Below are 9677 nucleotides of genomic sequence, written 5' to 3' on the forward strand. Positions count from 1 at the left end.
CGCAACAACAACACAACGAGGCATTAACCAACAAGCACCTCTCAGAGCACCTGGGGGAGCCTCATGCGCATGCGCGGCCGCGGTCACTCTCTGCCGCGTCACTCTCTGCCACGTAACAACACACAGAGCGGCGCGGATAAGGGCGTGTGCTAGGGCGGTCACGTGGCCGTGTGGCCAATCAGAGAAACGCTGAACGAAAAGCTGAACACCAGTTGGTTGCCTTTAATATTCACGCGGCCCGGCGGCGTGAATACTTTACCCAAGGCAGTTGTCCTTCCGTGTTCGGTTTGCGCGCCCTGATTGGCCTCTCAGCGCCCAATCGCGTTAGCCCTATTATCGCTGCACTACTCGCTCAATATACTACTTCTATCACTCAACTCGCTACCGCCGTGCATCAGCTTTCAGTTCCACAGCCCAAGTCCTCGCCCATTTCCTCGTATTGTTTTCATCTCCGCCGTGCATAATTTTTTTGAACAAATGTTTTTTATTTTCCCTTTTTTTAAATAAAACTAGACAAACAATACAGTAACAGTAAAAATCAATGATAAATCACAGGACAATGACATAAATAATAATAACAATAATTAGGGATGCTCGATATTGGCTTTTTTACCGATACCGATATTCCGATATTGTCCAACTCTTAATTTCCGATACCGATATCAACCGATACCGATATATGCAGGGTTTCCCCCCAAAAAAACGGAATAATTTCAGGTAACTAATAATTTCACTGGATGCATTCAAAAGGCTTTCTAAATGTAAGCATTATCTGTGCAAAATATGATCATTAAAAAAGTAAAAATTAACATTACATATCTCTTGTTGTTGAATTAACACTTTGATCGCCATGGGTTAAATTCATAATTTACCATCCCTCGCCAGCTCTATTTGTCTATGGAGAAGTTCCCCTTCTTTGCAGGGCTATAACTTTTTAAATTCTATTGCTACATTGCCATTATTATGGCCCATTCAATGTCCTATATGTATTGTTCAGGGTGTAGCAACGTTAAACTTTTTCAATCACATACTGATACTAAAATATGGTCTAAAGTATAAGTATGTTTTTATCGTTTTCTGCAGCTTTCTTCAGAACGTGATTTATAGCCCTAAATGCATTATATTGATGATCAGATACAGTTTGGTAGGAATCTGTGCGAGATGAAAAATTTCAACTGGACGTACTTCTAGAATGATCTACGTATGATCTGATGATGACCGGATGGGCGGGGGATCGTTTATAATTCCGTGGGCAGCGTTAGATGATTCATCCAGAGTGGGTCATATGTTCATCATAGCAGTTTATATGGAATACGTTAGAAAATAACGCTGAATCTTACTGTATGTTCCTCGCGCCGTTGGACGATCAGCGTGGAGTAGACCGTTTTCGATTACCGGATGTTGATCCTGATGAACCATTTCCAGGTTGTATAATACTATATACGTCCAAATAACATTGTTTATTGAGTTAGGGCGAGCGATTGATCATCCAGTGTGTTGAGATGGAGTCCGGCTACAGATCGCGAGTGCCCGGAGCACATATGGATGAGCACTTCCTGTTTGGCGCGCCCCTCCCTCTTGGCCGATCTGCCGATCGGCCACCAGATGGCGCTCTCGAACCGTTAGACAGTTGAGTGGAGCTCACCAGTACATCTCAGGGCTCCGGAAAGGAAATATGATTTCGATTACAGATTTTTGAAATATTGACATCAAAGACGAGTTACGGTGTCTTCGGCAGAATGAGCATGGCTAGGAATGACGTCTTAACTCGTCATCGGCGATCATAGTGTTAAACCAACATGCATACTTTTGACAATAAATAAAATAAGAATTGGTTCTTACTTGATTGCCTGGGTAAATAAAGGTTAAATAAATGTAAAAAAATATATATATATTGTTATTGTTTTTTTACCGATACCGATATTTTCCGATATCACATTTTACTGCCGATATCGGCCGATAATATCGGTCGGCCGATAATATCGGACATCCCTAACAATAATGACAGTCCAGTAATTAAATCAAAATAAATGTAGATTAAAAGACATAAAAATAATAAATACTACAATACAATACAATACATCCAGCTCTTCCTCGCTCTTTCCTTCCCCTTCCCTCCCCCTCCACCCCCCCCCTCAGGACCCCCACTTGGACTATACATCCACAATTCCATTTAACATCAGAAATTACAAGTTCATATGCTTCCCTTTATCTTCTCCACCACAGCTAACCAGATTGCTATGCTGGCTTCATTAACACCTAAAATTCATGCAGTAAATATCTCTAGATAAATCACATCGAGATAGGTAAGAACCCATACCTTCCGGCACATTTTATCCGGTTGAATCCAGCGTGACGCTATCAACTTTTTGGCAGCCGTAAGACCGGACAAATTTAGTCTCTTTACATGTACAGAGGTTGATAACTGAGAAACATCATTCAACAACAATACAGAAGGCAGTGTAGGTATGGTCAGAGATAAAAATTCTGATAATTGAGTGGTTACTTTTTCCCAGAATATCTTAACAGGAGGGCATTCCCAATACATATGCATAAATGTACCAAGAGCACCGTTTAAACACAAGGAGCATCGAGGGTCTTGTCTGAGCCCCATTAGGTGCAAACGTCTAGGAGTCAGGTAAGTCCTATGAACAAAATTAAGATTACTCTGTTGGTGATCCGGGTTGCGTGATGATAGCCAAACGTTTGCCCAGACTGCATCCCAATCAAAATCTACTCCCAAGTTTGGGATATCCTTCCTCCAAACTGAGTCTAGGGGAAGGACATCATATGAGGACCTAAGTAAGTGACGATAAAAGTCAGAGACAAAGCCTCTCGATGTCTCCTTTTCATAAAAGAATTTGTGAAATCTGTGTTGCTCAAGTGGAATATTTAATGGGACTCCGTGAGCCTTCAAAGCTGCTCTTAATTGTAGATATAAAAAATGAGTGGAGCTGGAGAGGTTAAATTTGTTAAATATATCTTGATAACTGCAGAAACCATGGTCATCGAAGATATCCCCCAATGTGTGTATGCCTTTCTTTTCCCATCTAGGAAATCTGATAGGTTGTTGTGCAATAAGGAGTAAATTGTTATTAAATAGGGGAGAATGACTGTGCCATTTATGGTGGTTAGTACACTTTTTCTGTGTGTCACGCCATATCCGGATCACATGTGTAATAAGAGGGCCAAATCTCAAGTTGCATTGCTTAATTGATGGTGTACACTGTAATTTTTTTTTTAATTTTTACGGGACTTTCACTGTATTATTTTACAGATTACTTTTGTTTTTCTACTTTAAATGCCATAAAAATACAGTAAATAACCTTTAATACAAATATTAACCATTAAATAAAGGTTGTAATCTGTAAATTGATTTAATAAGAAATTATCTTTTTTTTTACAGGATTATTCCATTGCTTAATTGTCTTGAATGTTAAATTACATGTAAAACACCTAGAATATACATCATTTTACTGTATGTGAAAATAAGGCAACTTTCTGTTTTTTTGCTGTTAAACTTTAAATGTAATGTTAAATAATGTTAAAAAAGAAAATAATATAATTAAAAAACAGTAAAAACCTTCAGTTATTCTACAGGTAATTATTTTTAAATACATGTATTTGCTTAATTGTGTTGAATGTGAAATTACATTGAATTGTATGTAAAAACACATAAGATACTCATCATTTTACTGTATGTGAAAATAAGGCAACTTTCAGTATTTAAAGGGGAACTATCTTATAAATGGCCTTTTTGAGTGTTTAGCATTGTTTCCTAGCTATGTGAACTTATATTAATATGATCTATGTCTCAAAATTCTCATATTGGCGCATTCTTCCAATTCTCCTCTCACAATATTCACCCTCACTGAACTGAGTCATTTGAAAATGTGTGCGATATGTGATGTCAGAAAGACACCGCTGCATTTTAATGTTCAGGCGACGACGCCGCTGCGCAGTGGTTTAGGAGCCCAGGCTCAAAACAGCTTGAGATCTTGAGGTAGAAAAATGCTGTTTTTGAGGACTTGATTAGAAATACAAAACAATGAATTAAAAAATATATATATTACAGAGGTGTTCCATAGACTCACAGGAATTGTGTAAAAGTGCCCAAATAGTGAAAGAAATAGTAAAATAGTTCCCCTTTAAAAAAAATTATGATCAAACACCTTCAATAAAGTGACAGGACCTAAAGTTCAGCAGTGAAACACGGTTATTTTACAGGTTTTCCCATAATTATTACAATCAAACTCCTTCAATTAAGTAACAGCACTTAAAGTTCAGCAGTTAAACACTGTTATTTTACAGGTTTCCCCATTATTATTACAATCAAACCCCTTCAATTAAGTGACAGAACTCAAAGTTCAGCAGTGAAACACTGTTATTTCACAGGTTTTTCCTACATTTAAGATGAAACACCTTCAATTAAGTGACAGAACTTAAAGTTCAGCAGTGAAACACTGTTATTTGACAGTATTTTCCTAAATTATTACGATCAAACTCCTTCAATAAAGTGACATAACTTAAAGTTCAGCAGTGAAACACTGTTATTTCACAGGTTTTTCCTACATTTATGATGAAACACCTTCAATTAAGTGACATAACTTAAAGTTCAGCAGTGAAACACTGTTATTTTACAAGGTTTCCCATAATTATTACAATCAAACTCCTTCAATAAAGTGACAGAACTTAAAGTTCAGCAGTGAAACACTGTTATTTCACAAGTTTTTCCAAAATTATTACGATGAAACACCTTCAATTAAGTGACAGAACTCAAAGTTCAGCAGTGAAACACTGTTATTTCACAGGTTTTTCCTACATTTAAGATGAAACACCTTCAATTAAGTGACAGAACTTAAAGTTCAGCAGTGAAACACTGTTATTTGACAGTTTTTTCCTAAATTATTACGATCAAACTCCTTCAATAAAGTGACAGAACTTAAAGTTCAGCAGTGAAACACTGTTATTTCACAGGTTTTTCCTACATTTTTACGATGAAACACTTTCAATTAAGTGACAGCACTTAAAGTTTAGCAGTGAAACACTGTTATTTGATTTTTTTTCCCTAAATTATTACGATCAAACTCCTTCAATAAAGTGACAGAACTTAAAGTTCAGCAGTGAAACACTGTTATTTCACAGGTTTTTCCTACATTTACGATGAAACACCTTCAATTAAGTGACATAACTTAAGTTCAGCAGTGAAACACTGTTATTTTACAGGTTTTCCCATAATTATTACAATCAAACTCCTTCAATTAAGTGACAGAACTTCGTTCAGCAGTGAAACGCTGTTATTTGGCAGGTTTTTCCAAAATGATTACAATCAAACTCCTTCAATTAAGTGACAGAACTCAAAGTTCAGCAGTGAACAACATTTTTTACAGATATTTGCTATATATTCGCTGTATTTTTACAGCCCAACTGCTGTATAAAAATTCAAAATTACATTCAAATTACCTATTATTTGAAATCCCTTTAAAAGTATCTGGACAAGACATTTTTCTTTTTTAAATGTCAATGCACATTAGGGAAAATTAATGATGTTCAAATAAAAGCCCAAGTTCTAATCTATCGGTTTTCATTTCATGTTTCAATCTGCTCCAGAGGCTGATATAAAAGGTTTTATTAACTGACAATTCTGAAAATCTTTCCAAAAAACCCTAATTGCATAGGTTTTAATAGGAGTTTTTAGCAGGCGTTTTATGTCTAAATGGGTTAAGTATTCATTTTGCATGGTCTCAGCTGCACTCCAGTTCAACAACCCACAAGCAAGCACTCTTCTCAGTATATTTGGAGTTCATACATAGAGTTGATATACCTTGTAAAAGTCAGTAAAGTTAATGTGTCAAAAGTAGAAATAAGCATGTAAAAGCTCTATTCTCCAATGTGGATGATAATCTGCCAATGGTGAAAAGGAAACGACTATATATAGCATAATATTGTATAGTTCTGAGAGATGAGTCGGAGGTGTGTCTCGAAGGAGAGCGGTATTTATTAGCACAACATTTTATATGAAAATCACAACATTTATATGGAATGACACTGTAAACCAGTGTTAATTTTGGCAGCTATTTTCATTTTAGTTTTAGTCTTAGTAATGTGTCAAGTGCTCCTTTTTTGTTTATCATATTTAGTCATTTTCACTTATTATTTTCGTTTAGTCAGTTTTAGTCAACTAAATGTCTGAGCATTTTAGTAAACGGATGACATTTTTGTCTATTTTTAGTCAATGGAAAAAAACTTGGCAGAAGTCAGAAATAGTCAACATGGAACATATTCTGATTTAAATTGCGTATTTATTTTTTAACCTAGGGGAATCTGAGTCGGCGGCACAAGTAATACACAGGAAGGGTGCACTCACTGTCGATCTGTGAATGGAGAAATAACTTAATAAGACAGTCACATTATCTCTTTCCTTGCTCACCTGGCAGTGATTTATTTGAAAATATTAAATAACAGTAACAGCAGCCAGTAACAGTGTCAACAACACTAACAGGATACTGTGTTTTGTAAACAAACAAACACAGTACAGTAGTAGTTGAACTTGAGTAGATAATAGTACAGTACAATAGTGTATAGTACACACAGTAGCAATCTGATTGCAATCTGCTTGCATAAACATAAAATGATAAATCACATTTTGAGGTTGTTGTGTAAAGTGCCACATGGTGATGGAAGGTCTGGTTAGGGGTTAGATTTAGAGGTGGTCTAGGTTTGGTTAGGGGTTAGAGTTAGAGATGGTCTAGAGGTCTGGTTATGGCCTCTATTAACCAGACCTAGACCACCTCTGACTCTAACCCCTAACCAGACCAAGACCACCTCTCTGACTCTAACCCCTAACCAGACCTAGACCACCTAGGCTCTGACTCTAACCCCTAAGTTAAGTTTGGTGATGGTTGTTACAAAGGATCAGATTAAACCGAATATATATATTTATTTATTGATATATATTGCATAGTATTTGTATATCGTTTGATATCCCCTGTATATTCCTTGTACATATACACGGAATATCCCTTTAGCCCAGACCATAATATGTCATTCTCCAATTGGACAGCGGTCCACCGGCGCCAGGGACCGGCCTCCGGAGTCAGGTTCAAAGTCACCGTCAAGACATGTCTGGACATGCCCGGCCTTGCCCAGGGATACGCGACAGAAATGAGATTGGAACTAGTTCGTTCACCGTGCGTATAAATACGGCGCAGGTGAATACAGAAGCCCCTTAGCCCCTTTAGTGAGTTACCAATAAGTTGAAGCCTCACCCACGATACAACGTGCGGTGAAGTATGGCCTGTTTGGCCCCAGAATAGAGCATTGAGACCGCGTGCGAATTAATAACTGAATTGTCAGAGTTTGGCGCTATACCGTCGAGTGCGACATATTTCTATTAAGTCAATAATAGTCTATTTGTGTATAGTGTATCGTGCGGTTAAAGTTCTACAGTGACCAGCATCTCCAACGCTTCCTCGTATTAGCTAGAGTTCTTATCCAGGCTGGGCTGACCACATGGCGCTTTCACCCGAGGAGACCTAGACGAGAACCGTATGGACATGTACACTGGATTAATCTACCCGACGACTACATAGCCCTTTGCGGCTGGAATATATTTGCTTTGGTCCTGTGATTTATGGAGCGGATAATCGCCGACGCCTGCACGTGTTGGATTTACCCCGCGAGGAGTCAAGTCGAGTCGGCGCCTCAGAGAGCCTGAGGCCGACTAGCTTTCTTCACTGTGGAGCTACAGTCTACGGAGAACAGCTGTATTCGTCTGTGGATCAAGAGGCTACTGCACCGGCTCCTGTACCTGGAGTCTCCTTAGTCATCGTTGACCAGACGTTCTACTACCGACAGATCTTCTACCCCTGCTGGCTTACAACCAGGGGGAACCCCTTCCAGTATCTCCCGCTATATTACTAGTGTACCATAGATATAATTCCCTAAGATTCAGGTTGTATAATTACCTCCTGCGTAACCAGAGAATGGACATTCATTGTTGATTTGCCTACGCACATTCCTTTGCCTTACAAGTGCATTCAAAGAATAATGTAAAGTATATTATGTACCCTTTGCTCCATTAAATACTTGATTATACCTTTGTGTGGAACCGATTTCATTGTGGGAAGTGTTCATCATATTCATATATCGTGTACTGTATGGCCAGTAATTAAAGTACATAAAGCGGTAGTGGTTTAATGATACCATACTTATCAATACAGTCAGGGAATTGTACCCCTCAGTTACAATTGGTCCTTCGAGCCGGATGGTAACTAGTGTAATATTAATATAGCGGTATTAATATTGACATGGCCTATGATGAACACTCCACAAAACGGTTCTCCTAAAGTAGATCGCCCGCAGCGTAGACGGCAGACACCTCAGTACTTAGAGGATTACGTTGCCAATATACTACCTAGCCTTCTACAGACGGTAAACGCGGAAAAAGTAGATAGTAAAATTATGTCCGACCCTATCGCCCAGGCTACCCCGCCAATAGAGGCCCTAGTGGGTTCTAACGTAACTGACCAAGCTCACGGTAGGGACCAGGAGGGACCTGACACGACTTTACCCCCCGCCAAGACCGAAGAAGTAGTCCCCGGAGAGCTCCAGGATAAAGACAGCTCTCCAGGGATGGAACTCTACCCGCTACAAGAAGAGGAGAGCACCCCGGAGATGGATCTCCAGGACTCGCCACAGGAGAACAGATCTCCAACGAGTACTGCCAGGAGCGGATCACCTCAACCAGCGTCTTCCCCCAGCGAGGCGGACAAGATGCTGGCACAGGCATTCCTCGCCAGCCTAGCAGCCTCAACAGAGCGCGATCGACTCCAAGCACAGACGCTTAGTGAGCGCGAACATTCTTCCATGGAAAGAGAACGCCTTCAAGCGCAGCAACGGAGCGACGAAGATCGTATACGTCTAGAGATTAGACGCCTTCAGGCGGAAGAGAATATGGTAAGAGACCGGGCCGAGGCAGAGCGTGCCGCCGCCGAAGCCCAGCGCGCCGCTGCCGGTGCCCAAAGAGAAGCAGAGCGCGCCGCCGCCGAAGCCCAGCGCGCCGCTGCCGGTGCCCAAAGAGAAGCGGAGCGCGACCTCGCTCTCACCAAGCGCGAAGCCGAGCGCGACCGATTACAAGCGCAGATAATGGAGCAGCTGATCGCCAGGGCGACACCCCCTCCCTCTGCACGGGGTTCCAGGGCCTCGTCAAGACAAGGGTCAAGGGCACCCTCCCCTACCCGATCAAGCGACCCTGAGCCCGACCACCAGAGAGAGCCTATACCCCCCTCCGAACTCCTTCCCCGACCGGTCCACGCGAGGACCAGCTACAAGGAAGAAACGGTCTACACCGCGGAGAGGCTAAATAGACGACTACAGGATCTAGAGGACCTGCCAGAGGAAGAAGAAGAGGGAGAGGAGGAGAGTCAAGCCCGACAGCAGCACAGTACTCCACAGGACCAGGAGGTCCAGTACAGCCCAGGCTCTACCCCCGCGGCTCTGCGCTACAGACCCCCGACTCAATTCACGGGTGAGCTTGACGCACGACCAGCCCCGAGGAATAGCACCTGGATACGCGGGCCATGGTACCCAGCAGGTACTAGCCCACCAAGAGGCGTAAGAGGAGACTCGCCTAGGAGGCCTCTCTTCCAACGCTCACCGATGTGCCAGCCATCCAT

Source organism: Notolepis coatsorum, assembly GCF_963971535.1.
Source record: "Notolepis coatsorum genome assembly, chromosome: 4".
Lineage (NCBI taxonomy): Eukaryota > Metazoa > Chordata > Actinopteri > Aulopiformes > Paralepididae > Notolepis > Notolepis coatsorum.